Source organism: Rhinichthys klamathensis, unplaced genomic scaffold, assembly GCF_029890125.1.
Source record: "Rhinichthys klamathensis goyatoka isolate OS25496 unplaced genomic scaffold, OSU_Roscu_1.1 h1tg000103l_1, whole genome shotgun sequence".
NCBI classification, from domain to species: Eukaryota; Metazoa; Chordata; class Actinopteri; order Cypriniformes; family Leuciscidae; genus Rhinichthys; species Rhinichthys klamathensis.
The window spans coordinates 1,327,165-1,342,762 of NW_026606642.1; the positions used below are offsets into that span (position 1 = coordinate 1,327,165).

At 37.7% G+C, this 15,598-nt stretch overlaps 1 protein-coding gene across 1 annotated transcript in view; it reads right to left on the reverse strand.

Annotated features, from left to right (window-relative positions):
* The window catches only part of LOC130086893 (uncharacterized), an 832,515-nt gene that overhangs the window by 780,016 nt on the left and 36,901 nt on the right, over positions 1-15,598 (reverse strand). The gene's annotated exons all lie outside the window — the stretch shown is intronic.

Sequence of the window (15,598 nt, forward strand, 5' to 3'; positions counted from 1 at the left end):
CTTCCTGGTTATAAGCCGGCAGGATTTACAAGTGTCATCATGGTGTCTGTTGTTATAAATGTTTTCAGAAAAGTAATTTCAGTGTCATAAAGTACTATAATATGCCAAACTCCTCACAAAAGCCCGAACCACGACCTTAGTAGAATATGGACCTTTCTCCTCTCTTCTTTTTTTTATTTTTTACTTTGCATCCGTCAAGGAAAATGTGCTTTGTAACACATAAACTATATTATTTTCTAGAAAATAAATCTAAAGATATGTGTATGTTACTGTGATAAGTGCAATTAAAACTGATAGACTGATTCACTTATAACGGCGGAAGTCTTTTATTATTATCTTTTGGATTTTTAAAAACCTAATTTTATGATGCTGTTATGCAAACTTTAGGCAGTAAGTTTGTAAAAATAGTCATGATTTAGCTGTATACTTCAGAAAATCTTGCAGTGGATCAAAAATAACATTTTAGTAAACATTTAAAAACAAATTAGCAGTAGGCTTTTTATTAGACAAAGAAGAATGAACTTAATGGTAATTTAATAACATTTACAACTTATGGTTTACAAGGTTAAAGCTGCAGTCCGTAACTTTTTTGTGTTTAAAATGTATATAATGAGCGAGTAGTACATCATGAAGGCATTTTCCAAACTGTGTTTTTGAGACTGTCTTTAAGAAGAAAATACTCAGGAATGGTGTTGACTCACATGGTTTGCACATGGTTGGTCTTAAAGCATATTAAAAACACCACATAGACACATAAACAACATTAAAACCTTGATTTCTACCACAGGGGGACTTTAACTCTTTCCCCGCCATTGACACCCGACTGGCTCCATCATCTCTCATACATGATAGAAAATGTGTTTGTATTTGGTGTAGGAAGGAGCATGTCATTTAAAAAAAAACATGATTTCACTTTATTAAGTAGGCCTATATTAAGTCAAGATCACCGTTTCGAGAGCGAATTTTTTGAACTGATTCTTTTAAATCAACTGGTTCACAATAAATAATATTCATTTGTGGATTCGACTGATCTAGGGGATTAAACTTGCAGTAAATAACAACAACTTAGTGATTTGGATAGTAGAAGCCTAATTCCGATTTATTTGGTAATTGAGTCATTACTAGTGGGTTACCATGATCTTCACTTTTATTTTATTTTTTTATATATTATGCATTATTCATGTTAATTATGAATCATAATTACGTGTATTTGGTAGTTTTTAGTAGTCTGAATGGCAGGAATGAAAAGAAAAACAGTTATTGATTAGATAGTAGTGACCTATACATCATTCAACTGAGCGATATTACTTACTAATTCGTTAATTGTTAATAGTAAAATTCAATTATAAAGTAAATTTGTTATAAGTGTTAATAGTGCGTTACTCATCTGTTCATGCCCAAGTGAAAAAAAGTATACTTTATTGTATTTGAAATATATTCCCTTTTACAATAGTACATTGCAAATATACTAACAAAAAAATGTACTATCTTTAAATATTAAAAGTATATTAGCATCATGCTTTTTACCTATTTTTACAAAATAACTTTTAACACACTTTAAAATAATTGTACTTTAGTATATTTTCTAAAAGTATATTGAAAAACAAGCATACTTTTAACATATTTCTAAAAAGTGCTTTATAAGTACATTGGTAAAAAAATATATTAAGAAATATGCTAAACACAACTTTTAATATATTTCTAACAAGTTTATAAACACTTAGGCCTACTGCAATATAATTTAAATATTTATGTATTTATCTTTTTAATATAAAAAAATAATTTACAATGTACCAACTTATAATGTATTAGAAACATTTGTCAACTATTATTAAGCATTGCAATAAGCATACCTAAAATTAATGTTGTTCACTTTTACTTGTTTGTAGGCTACTTGTAAAAGGCTACTTAAAAGGCTGTTGTCCACGCTACGTTTGCACTACTAAAATTCCTACAAGGATTTCAACATCATATTATTTGAAATTGATCATAGATACATTTTCCAGAGATGTTAAAAAAAGTTTGTACTTGTTTAAATTCAAACAATAGCATAATTCACGTGACTAGTCCTGATTGGTTCCAGAGCCGTTAAATGGCTGTGATATGTTCTGTGATTAACTTTGTGAAAAGTAGCGTTTTGAGAAACATATTGATTTTACCCAGCTTCTTCAGGTTTGCATGGCGTGTGACATTTGGAACCTCATTATGTTGTGATTCTAGGTAAGATTTGTATTACATTAACGTTACTTGTCTTTGCCAGTCGTATTTTTGACACAAAGTGTAACAGCACGTCTTTTTCAGTTCAGCCACATTCAATTTGACCAATCAGAGCCAAGCTTTTCAAGTCGAAGTCTAAGCAGACTCGAAGAGATGAAGATGATGCCTCAGAAGTTACTGGTAAGTTTTAGTTGCTGTTTGCACAAAAAAAAAAGCCCACTGTTTACTGCATCACGGCGCGTCTCAGGTCCTGCGGTTATCACTCCGCCCAAGTAGCAGTGCTTCGCCTTCAGAGAATATAGTTCCCAGTATTTATTTGGTTAAAATATGTCTGTGTCTCATGTGACTTTGTTTTTTGTACACTCTGTGACTATACAAATCACAACATGTAAATAGGAAAATGTATGCGTTATTTTGTCACTTATTTGGATTAGAATGCTAGCTGCAACCATTTACAGCCAGTCTTTGTGCTAAGCTAGGCTAGCGGTGGGTGCGTCAGACAGTGTTACAGCACGCACGGAGATGAAAAAGGTATGTATGGACTTATCTAACTCTGGGGGATAAGGTGAATAGGCTAAAGTCCCAAAAAGTCGGAGTGTTCCTTTAAAATTGCATTGTGATGCTTATTTAGTGATGTAAAATTCATAGTGTACTTTTCAGTAATACATGTATAACTGAAATGTTCTACAAAAATATATATAAATATAGCTCTGCCATAGCATTTCACTGATCTTTTTAAATTAATAACATTCTTAAAAATATCTTATTTTATGTTCAGAATAAAGAACTTTACGTTAGCCTAAGCTCTTTGCTAACTAATATTTTAAATATTGTTTAATTTATTAAAAACTATACAACATCATATCTTACATCATCTTTACCCCTCATGTCATTTTTGTTGTTAGTAGTAAGTTCTGTTATTGTATTTTATTTCTGTGAACTATAATAACACTAAAAGGCTGTTGTGACTTTGTCTGTTTCAGGAGAGTCTGTTCTCTAAGCAAAAACATGGATGCTGACTATGAAGGGCAGAATCATCATCCAGTTACAACAGCTAATAGACCCTTCTTCAGCATTAGCTGTCCATTTTGTCGAATGCAGAATTCGGTAACCCAATATATATATACAGTATATATATATATATATATATATATATATATATATATATATATTACATTACATTTACATTCATGCATTTGGCAGACACTTTTATCCAAAGCAACTTACATTGTATTTAAGTTTAAAGGAACACGCCACCGTTTTTTGAAATAGAGGTTTTTCACTGTCTCCCCTATATTTAGATAAGTCAAGTCAAGTCACCTTTATTTATATAGCGCTTTTTACAATACAGATTGTATCAAAGCGCTTTCACAGTGATAACATGAAAACAATATAACAAAGTTTGTTTCTAAAAGAAAATTGCGTCAACGTCCACCTTAAAGGTGGGGTATGTGATTTGCAAAACGGTCGGCAGATTTTGAAAATACACAACTCAAAAGGTCCTACCTTCTTTCCTCCAACGCTGGCCCTGACTCGCTCGAGGGTGAGGGGGGTATGGTACGACTGTTTGATTGACGCACTGACTGTCCAATGATTCTAGGTGGTCTTTGGAAATGATTGGCTGGAGTTTTTCGAGTCCTGCCCGTTTCACAGATGATCACAGATCATTCACAGATAAGTGGGCAAACGCATTTTTGTCTCAGTGCATGCATTGTCTTATGGTGCGTTCACACCAAACGCGAATAGAACTTCTGGTGCGAGTGATTTAAAAATTAAGTCAATGTAAAGACGCGTTTACATCCGTCTAGACTAGAGGTCAATCAACATCAGCCATCTTGCAAACAGGCAACCGTCTAGCACTTGGCCCTCCCACAAGAAGGGGATTTAGCCTTGGATGCGCGTCAATTTCGCTTCAAGCGCTTGCTTTTTACGTGTGTCAATTTAGCTTAGAACACGCAAATGGATTCAAAATGTTCAAGCGTCCAACTAGACGCGGTAGACGAGAATTTGACGCTCTATTTGCGTTTGGCAGCGCCGCCGGATAGCATGTCCGGATAGCATGTCCTGAGTAAAAGTGATCCCCTCCCCCCAAAAAAACATTACTTATTGTTGCTTGCGTATTCACAACGAGTAAAAATAGCAATGCAGATTAAAGGAACACGCCGACTTTTTGGGACTTTAGCTTATTCACCGTATCCCCCAGAGTGAGAAGTCCATACATACCTTTTTCATTTCCGTGCGTGCCGTAACTCTGGCTGACGCACCCACCACTAGCCTACAGTAGCTTAGCCCAAAGACGGGAAGTAAATGGCTCCAGCTAGCATACTAATCCCAATAAGTGCCAAAATAACGCCAACATTTTCCTATTTACATGTTGTGATTTGTATAGTCACAGAGTGTAGAAATAACAAGGTTATATGAGACACAGCCATCTTTTAACCATATAAATACTGGGAACTATATTCTCTGAAGGCGAAGCACTGCTACTTGGGCGGAGTGATAACCGCAGCACCTGAGACGCGCCGTTGTTTCTTCTGTCAACAAAACCAACGTGACTAGCTATCTATTAGCGGAAGTGAATGGTGATCATGGCTGATTTTGAGGACACGAAATAAAGAACACAAACTGACTTTTACTGTATTTTATTATTTGGTTATTATTACAGTTTGGTTTTCAGTGTGTACATTTTTGCCATGCTACAGATACAAATGGTTCCCATGAGATTAGTTCTTTGGACTTTGGTGATGTTGCCTTTTTTTCTTCTTCAGCTATTGAGGTCAAGATTTGTAATTTGTACTTCTAAAAACAAAATGTTCAACGATTAAAAAGTATATTATAAGGACCAATGTTCATGAATTGTAATTTTTGGGGGTGGGGTAAACATGTAAAAAAAAAACTCAATACTAATACTGTAAATGACAATACAGTAATATTACTGTAAATCCAAATTCAGTAAATGGTACAGTATACTGTAAAGGTACAGTATACTGTAAGTGAAAATGCATTAAAGGTACAGTATACTGTAAGTGAGAATAACGTAATAATACTGTAAAACATTTTTAGGTGTCTTTTTTAGGAAACAGATTTTGATCTTCATAATCAAATAATTTCATTTAGATCATTTGAAACAATTTGAAATGAGCAGATGATATAAAATACATCCGATCTCTTCAAATGAAGGCTGTTTATGAAAACTTCACGGCTGTGTGATTTCAAAGCATCATGACGATTGAGATTGATACGATAAAAGAGAAAAATTCTGAGGATTTCTGGCATCTTTGTCACTTTCTCAGGTTCATAAACAGTTTATTGCAGTGAAATGTATTTTTAATACTCACAATCCTTTGTCAAAACAATCCACACATTGCTAAAATAAGAACAAATGTTAATAATGATAAGGGAATGTTTTTAGATAAATATTTGAGTTACTTGCAGCGACAGAAGCTCATACTATATGAAACAGAGAAATATTGAACATATTATAAGAACAATACAAAATAACAGAAATTAACAAAAGAAACACTAATCATATGCTCCATATCTTCCTCCTGCTTTCTGTTCATTAAATATTCATAATCGATAATACCACTGTCATCTTTACTATTAGAGTATTAATAAAGTTATTTATAATGCTGCTGGATAAAGAACAACCTGATCAAACACACATACGATCACAAAGTAGTACGTACTAGTGGAGGAGCGTCGACACAACTCATTCTCTGCAATTTCCTTAAAACTGATGCTTCACATGTTGTTATAATTCACATTCACACATAATTCACAAATTGAGAATGAATTAATACAGCATCAATAGTCTCTTTTTAACAAAATAATGGAGGTTGATTGTGTAATTCTAATACAAGCAATGTTTTAAACAGTTTTCTGAAAGTTATGAATATGATCCTCTCCTTGAGTCTCTGTACTGCATGATTGCATTTTAAAGAATTCATACTTTTGATGTTTTTCTTTATTGTCAGTGTCATTTGTTTGAGATTGTACCAGTCAAATGTTTTTATAAGCAACTTTATTATTCCTTTACACACAAGTGTGACTTTCTGAAGAACCAAAATGGTGTTTTAAAGGTGACCTATAATTCAAAATTGAATTTACCTTGGTATAGTCAAATAACAAGAGTTCAGTGCATGGACATGACATAGAGTGAATCTCAAACTGGACTGTTTTCGCGTTCTCATTTAATTCACGTTTATGAAAAACACCCCTGAAAAACGGTCGGTTCTCCACACAATACCGACTATGACGCAATTGTCGGGATCATTAATATGTACGCCTCCAAATATTTGCATAATGCCAGCCCTCAATGCCAGGCGGAAATGCGCAGCCGAAGCATGGCAGTTGCTCAGTGTGGATGTACACATGAACACAAAAGTATTTTTTAGTTCCTTCATCTGAGCCTCTGAAGAAACAATGGGTTAATTTTATTTTCTCTGGAAATTTCCAAACATTTCACCGACTGTTTCCTCAACTTGGGCCAATACAGAGCTGGCCTCGGATCGAGCTACCAAGCAACACTTTCTGATGTGTAATTGTTCAAGTTCAGACAGGTAATCTTTCTCTCAAAATCGTTCAATACTGTTTATGCATCAGTAAGTCAAGCCAGTGACTAAAATATCAGCTTCACATTGTTTCTTTTAGTAGGATGAAAATAATCGTATTTAAATTGTGAACAAATTATATACAGAAAGCGATCAAAGAACAATCTTTCCACACAGCGCGAGTTTATCTGGACACTTGCCAAACTCGTTATGAAATCAATGACGCACGTTACTGCACAACGAAGCTCTTACTGTATTTACATCATCGTGTTTGCATTGGGGAAAGCAGAGAGAGTGCAGAAACTGCTTTGCAATGATAAGATCTTCATTCTCGCGATCAACACACTGTCATCTGCTCAATGCTCATCACGGCAACATTTTATGTGATGGGAATAGATCTAAATACTTTAAAAACATCTCACGATTCGTTAATCTCGATAGCTGTTATAGTAAAAACTTATAATAGCTGTAGTAAAAGTATTCGGGAGAGAGTTTCACATGTAATGCGTTGCTATTTCATATGCAAGCATGTCAGCCAATCACAGCAGTGGCCGCGGTTACACTGAATCCCACAGCAGACACGCCCCTTCAAACAGAGTGTTCAAATCAGAGGCTAAAAGCAGGCTAGGAAAAATGCCATTTATTTCTAAATTATGATTATTTTTTATCTAAAAAAACATACTAACATTATAAGGGTAACCCAGGAAACATTATAAAATAATTAAAAAAAACATTCTAGGGCACCTTTAAGTGTTTCTCAAGTGTTTCTCCAGTTTCACAGTCTGAGGATCAGGATGAGCATAAACCAGACAACAGCCTCAAGATTAGGTTTTTTTATTTGTATTGTTTTATTCAGTAACAGCATGAAGTGAACGCTGTGCGTCCGGCTCAAATCAGCAAATACAAGAGATTCAAGCTGAAGCTTCTCTAATAAAATGAAATAAAAGAACAATCAGAAATCAATAATTTCACACAACAGTGAAAATCATCAACAGAATATCAGAGTTTATCATTTCACATTCACATCTGATCTGAGAGACACAGATGGGCAGATTCACTTCAGATTATACAAAATATAGATTGATAAAAATATAAGAGCAATTATGTATCATAAAAAAGACAGATAATAATATAAGAAAATAGAGTAAGGCAAAATAATACTCGAGTAATATAAATGTGCAGATAATGTCTGCAATAACAGAGTTTCACACAGAGATGAACAGTCAAACTCACACTGGAAACTTCTTCAATTAAACTGTTTCTAGAAACTTCTAGAAGTGAAGAGACTGTTAAAGTATCTAAAGCTCAGGATTAAACATGCTTGTTATATAAAACACACACACACATTAGTCCGAGAAATACTGGTTTAGCACACACACATTCTTCTTATATAGTCTATACATGACATTTCTCATCAGATATGTGGCTAATAGATGCAGAAACAGAAACTGGTTAATCCAGTATTCACTATATGTAATGAGTAACAGTTGAAATGTTAGATTTTTATTAGATTTACATTAGAGGATCAAATAAAGACGAGTTAGTCTAAAGATCAGTATGAAGAACAGTAAATGAAATATGTCTGTGTGTTATCATGTTGTTAAACTGCACAGCTCAACATCACACACACACACACACACAGCTAGATCTCCATCATACAGGGTTTAGAGGCTCACATCAGGAGAAATATGATTTGAATGTTGATAATGTCACAGTCTGGAGTCAGCCGTGTACTGTTGTCAAAGTCACCTCTGGGTTATTTCTAATATCTGAAAGAAAACACACGAGACAGATCATATTAAAGGAAAGCTTTGTTTTTATATTATATAGTTAGGAGGAGTTGACTTTGAATGTAGCCTATTATTTGCATTTAGATTTCTTAATAACACAATAATTTACAATCATACACACACATTGACAGAGTCTGTTCTGACAGAAATCATAAAGTGTCATCATACAAACTCAGTCTTTCATCTAAATGTCTGACAGGGTTGATAGAAAATAAGATTGTTATTATACTGACATATTTGATTTACTCACCAAGAACTTCGACTCTGAATAATTTAGTTGTGATTTTTCCTCCTTCAAGTTTGCGTTGCATATAAATTCCAGCATCTGTGGGTCTGATCCTCTTGATGGCCAGTGATCCGGTCTGATGATCCAGCTTCAGTCTGCCTTTGAATATTTCATCAGCAAATGGGAAGACTTTCTTAGTCCCTCCTGTGATTTCAGCTAACCGAATGAATAGTCCAAACGTCCAATGGATCTCATCACCTGTCTGTATGTCAACAACACCAGTCTCCAGTGTGACAGATCCTCCCTCCTTCACTGACACTGGCCTCATGTCTGTCTGATCTACACATACAGAGAAACACAGAACAGAAATCAGAAAAAGACAACAAAGTAGTCTAAATGATAAATCAATAAACAATCTATAAACAAGTCAAAATTTTGTCCTCAGTTCTCATGTTTGTTGTGATGTGTGTGTTGGACCAATCATATTCTCTGATTCATGTGTGATCAGGATCAACACATCCGTGTTTAATTGTGTTTATGCCAGGAAACAATATAATTTTTATTGAATATCATATTTCATTGTGGTTTGTTTTATGTTCCTTATGTTCTTATTGTTCCAGTAATAATCGTTTAATGCTGATTAACTACACTTTATATATTTATAGTGGTGAGCTTGAGAAACTGCAGATCATTTTTTTAAAACTGATGCGATTTGATTAAATAATTTCGTGAGCTAATGTGTTTATGATTAATAATGTGCCGTCACTGCATGTTTCACTGTCAGATAGTTGTCGAGGTCTTCAGTGACTCACAAGCACACAACAAACTGATCAAGTTTAGAGCAAAATAATTAAAACATTAATCAATTTTAAAGTGATTTGAAATGAAACTGACTTTGTATACAGCATAATAGATTACATTATGCTTCAATACTTGTGTTGAAGGCTGTGCATATAATAAGATATAACCAAATAAAACTCATAGTCCTCAATTGAATAAATTAATCTGATTTAAAATAAAATCATTATTATTTAAAGATTTCAGTTACTCACCAAAGACAGAAACACTGAATCTCTTTATTGAAATGTTTCCCGATCTGCTGATCAGTAGTGTATATTCTCCAGAGTGTGTGGTTCTGGTGTTTGTTATGGTCAGAGATCCAGTCTGAGGATCCGGCTTCAGTCTGCTTTTAAATATCCCATCAGGGACATCATCATATACAGTGAAACTATGAGCAGCGGTTTTCCTTTCAGCAATACAAATGCTTCTAAACATCCACAGTAATTTGTCGTCTTTATGTACTTCATCATCATCATCAGGGTTTAGAGTGATAGTTTCTCCCTCCATCACTGACAGCATAATCATTTTATCCCTCCCTTCACCTCAGCAAACAGAAACAGATAAACACAGAGAAGATATTAGCTGGAGAAGAAAAGCAATAAAAGCAGAGAGGAATAAAATCAACATAAAATCACTGTCTCAGGCCATGTCCACACTAATATATTTTTCTCTCCGTTTTGGCCTTCCGTCCACACTGAGACGGCGTTTTAAGTCAGCGAAAACTTAGCTTTTGGAAAACGCTTTCCAAAGCTGATACATTTGAAAACGCCGTTTTCGCGTTGAAGTGTGGACTGTGAAGCCGGAGGTATTGGAAAACGATGACGTAGTTTAGTCATGTGGTCCATGTTGTACCAATAGATATTCACGTTTACTGGCATTGTGCCTGTTAATTATGTGCGATTCATTTTTACACTTTTGCTAAAATAATGTTACTTTGCACACTCTTCATACCACAGTAGCCTAACGCTACTGCAAAGATGACAGAACATGTAGGCTACTCACATTTGCTGTCCTGCGACAATACAGGAGAGCAGTCGCGTTTTAGACCAAACATATGGTGACTGAGTGCGACCTGGACACATCAGTGAATGGTGAGATATTTTGCTAAATAAAATTATCCTGTTAGAAGAATTGCGCGATAACTTTATTATTTATTTTTCCATCTGTATCGTCTCAGTGAGCTTTTGTGAGGTTTCACGCATGCGCAGTAAGATGAATTTAGAAGTTTCTCATCCACACTGAAACGTCGGAAAACGCCTGAAAACGGCTCTGGTTACTCACGTAATCTATGTTCTCTTTCATAGGTTCACTCAACGCTTAAGACGCAGTGGGAATGCCCTCTGGGTATGCCGATTGTCTGAAGCCCTTATAGAATCACGCCAATTCATTGGCTAATGGCGCGGGCCCCGCCCCGACGCTCTATACGCGCGCACGCCATCTGATCCTCAGATTTCTCTGCCGAAAAAGAAAACTTGTCGGCAGCGCAAGGAGCTTGGCAGCGAACGCAGCGTCTCATTCCCTATTCAGAGAACATAGGTTACATGAATAACCAGAGACGTTCTCTTTCATAGGTTCACTCAACGCGGCGTAGCTTAAGACGCAGTGGGAACGAAATACCAAACTCACCAAGCTAACGCGCTGCCAAATCCAGTACAAGACCAGAAAGTTATAATGACCGGTTCAAGCAAATAAAACTTGGGAACCTGGAGTCAAGTCAAGATCCAGACTATAAAATCTGACAAAAGTGTGCGGAGAGGACCAACCTGCCGCCCCACAAATATCTTCCAAGAGGTCTCCTCTAAAAAGAACTTGAGAGGAAGCCACACTTCTCGTGGAATGTGCTCTGATGCTAAGAGGTGAAGGCAGGCCATGCACCTCATAAGCCAGTGGAATAGCATCCGTAACCCAATGGGAAATCCTCTGCTTTGATGCGGCAAGCCCACGGCGGCCAGTGCCAAAACATATCAAGAGTTGGTTCGATTTTCTCCAGCCGCCCGAGAGGTCCACATAGGACTTCAAGGCTCGAACCGGGCAGAGCAAGTTAAGTTTCCTATCCTCATCAGAGGCAAAAGGAGGAGGATGGAAAGCGTTAACTTTAATAACCTGAGAGCGGAATGTTGTAGACAAAACCTTTGGTACATACCTTGGTCTCGGTCTTAAGGTAACCTTGACCAAACCAAGAGCAAAGTCCAAACATGTCTCTCTAATAGAGAGAGCCTGTAAATCCCCTATCCGCTTCAACGAAGTCAAAGCTAACAAAAGAGCAACCTTTAGAGTCAGAATCCGCTCAGGAGCTGACTCCAAGGGCTCGAAGGGAGCCTCTGTTAACCCTTCCAGGACAACTGATAGGTCCCATGAGGGAATTCCAGGGGAGCGCGTTGGTTTTAGGCGTCTAACCCCACGCATAAAAGTCGAAACTAGCCTAAGTTTACCCAGGGGAATCTTGTCCGACTCTCTGTGAGCGGCAATAGCTGCGACGTATACTCTGAGAGTGGTAGTGGCCACTCCAGAGGCAAACTTCCCTTATAGGAATTCCAGCACTGAACCAACATGGCAGCTGACTGGGTTCCTGGCATGTGATGAGCACCATGACTCAAATACTCTCCACTTGGAGGAATACAGCCTCCTCGTAGCAGGGGCTCTAGCACTTGTGATGGTTTCCTGAACATCAGTTGGGAGACCAAAGCCTAACGCTAGCGGCCTTTGATTGGCCAAACATACAGCTTCCAAATGTCGGGGCGAGGATGCCACAGCTTGCCCTGAAGTTGGGAAAGCAGATCTTCTCTGACTGGGATCTCCCAGGGGGAGGACTCCAGCAGAGGAATAAACTCAGAAAACCACGGCTGGGACGCCAGAATGGGGCTACAAGAAGGAGGGGGACTCCGCTCTCTCTCACTCTGGACAGAACCGCCTGGATCATCTTGATGGGTGGGAAGGCATAGAGTTTCTGCATCGGCCACGGGTGGGCGAATGCATCTATCCCCAATGGAGCTGGTGGACTCAGGGAGAACCAGAGCGGGCATTGGGACGACTCCTGAGATGCAAAGAGGTCTACCTCCGCTTTACCTCCGACCTACGTCGGAAGCTGCAGTAAAAATAACGTCTTCCAGCCCGAAAGAAACCGACTCGCATGCTCCCGGGCTGGGGCATAAATAATCATGCGCGAACTCGACAGGCATGCCACGTGCGTGCTCGGGAGAGAAAGGGCGAGGCCCATCTTCTCATACTCCGCGTCTTCGACCTCTACATCCGAACCCCAGGTCGCGGATCCTCGAGAGGCCTCGGCGGTCTCAGGAGCGCGGCGGGGGGAAACGAATGACTCCTTTCTTAAAAAACGCAAGTCTCGAACGGAGGGTTTTGAGAAGGAGATTGTCGCAAAATTTACACTTTGACGACCCTAAAACAGCCTCACGCGCATGCAAAAAACCCAAACATTTAATACACTTACTGTGAGGGTCGTTGCTCGCAATGAAGCGAGCACATGGCGGAGAACAACGACGATATTCCATTGCACTTCACTGAAACTGGAACAGAGTTCCACTTATTGCAGTCGCTGAAGTGTGGAAGACGACGATAGTAGTAGAAAAATCAGAATTCGGGCTCAGAAAAACCGAAAGCGAAGGGCATGAAATGGCCGCTTCGTGAAGGCAGAGAAATCTGATGGTGTGTTCACACCGAACGCGAATAGAGCGTCAAATACGCGTCTATCGCGTTTAGTTAGACGCTTGAACATTTGCTGGAGTTCAAAATTTTCAACTTGCGCGGAAGACATTCGCGGCAAACGCCTCGCCCAATTCGCGTCATTCGCAACGCCCGGCGCGAATGATGCGTCTATTCGTGTCTTTGCATTGACTTTGTATGTAATCTACTCGCCCAAATAATTAAATTCGCGTTCGGTGTGAACACACCATGAGGAGCAGATGGCGTGCGCGTATATAATGTTACGATGTAAGAGCATCGGGGCGGCGCCCGCGCCATCAGCCAATGAATTGGCGTGATTCTATAAGGGCTTCAGACAATCGGCACACCCAGAGGGCGTTCCCACTGGGTCTTAAGCTACGCAGCGTTGAGTGAACCTATGAAAGAGAACGCTAGTGTGGACGGAGAGCATTTTTAAACGAAAACGCAGTTTTCAAATGTATCCGGATTAATGTAGACGTAGCCTAACACTGAAGCACATTTACACTCACAGCAAAAGACAATATAAACTAACACATTATCTGAAATACTTCAACATTATTCATAATCTGTGTTTTTGTGTTGTATTCATCATGAAGTGCTTCTTTTTTTAAAATAAAAGTATCTGCTAAATGTGTAAATGTGTTTCATGTTGGGTAGTCAGAGGAGGCTTTTTTCCCTATGATTTTAATCACAGGTTTTGTTTGATATGGTTGTGTTTATTATTTTAGCATCTGTGAAACCCTGAAGCTATTGCTCTGTATTTCATATCATTTAAATAAATCTATAACTTTTCTATTAAGAGTTTCCATTTCTTTGGTATGAAGAGCATCATAAACTACTCTGAGCTGGTTTAAGATGACCTTTGACCCTGAGCAGATGAAGAGTGCGACTCGTCAGGAGACCAGATCAGTTATGATTGAGACACGTCTACATAGTTATCTAAATGGGGACGTTGCACAGAAGTCTGTTGTGAAAGCTGGTCATAAATACTGTATTTAAACACAAACCCAGACACCAACCCTAACAGAAAACTTAATGCATTTTAAAAAGTGTGGACTAGCTATTCATTTTGTTGCCACACAACAATAAAATAGTTTTATAAAGTTGTATAACAATGCATTCAGAGCCCTTCATTCTAAAACAAAACCACAGTCAGTGCTCTTTAATATCTGTGTATTGATTATGTTTCTTTCTAACCCTGCTTTTATGAGCAAAACTACAACACACACACACATACACTACACATGTAAATGGTTGAAACATGATTACGAACAAACATTTTACACTTTTAATCTCTACTGTATCATAATAAAGCTCAGTATTTATCTTGCTTTATCAGCTGTAATACTCACATTCTTTTAGTTTAGAGATCTTGCGGCGATGGTAAATCACAGCAGCAACTACAGTAACACACGCCAGCAGACCAGCAGCAACACTGATCGCTGCTATAGCACCTGTAGACAGACCTGGATGTGTGATGATAAAGAGAGAGTCATCAGTGTGAGTGAATCTGGGTACAAGCCATCCTGCTGGGCCCCCCGCTGCAGGTCCGCTTCACGGACTTTCGACTTGAGCTCTGCGACTTATCCAACGGGGGGAGGGTTGAGACGGACTTTTTGAATGCCCATGAGAAGAGTGCAATAATAATGCAATACTAGAAATTGACGTTATGCATGACCATTGGACAGTGAAATGCTGTCCAATGAGACGGACTTTTGACTTGAGCTCGGCGACTTCACGGAGCTCAGTTAATTTGTAAGAAAAGTAAAGATCCTAAGTTTTTATTTTTTTATGTTTTGCAATTCATAATTAAACAGTCAAACGAAGAACGTTGGATTCAAGACTTTTGTTTACTGACGTTTTGTGTTGAGTACAAAAGAACTTTGAAGTCTAGAGAGTCAGCTTGCTGCACTCACAAATGATTAAATACAAAATGAATAGTAGTAAAGATAAATGTGGTTTGGAATGGGTAAAATGTACCTGAAAAAAATATGATCAGAAAATCAACGTGCCAAATAATTCTGCACGCACTGTATAGCTTAAACAGTAAATATAAATCAAATTAAGTCATTAATGAGCATGAGAGAATGTAATTTTAATTATTATGATATTCTCCTTCACTGTGTTGATCTTTTGTATTACGGTGTTACAGCAGGAGTTTGATGTGAACAGAGGACTGATTTATTTAAGAACATTACAAACAGTAATGGAGATTAATCATCTAAAATCAGTTGGAAACATGCAGTAATTAGTGTCCATTAGCATTAGTGTCTCCCAACTTCAATACCTTA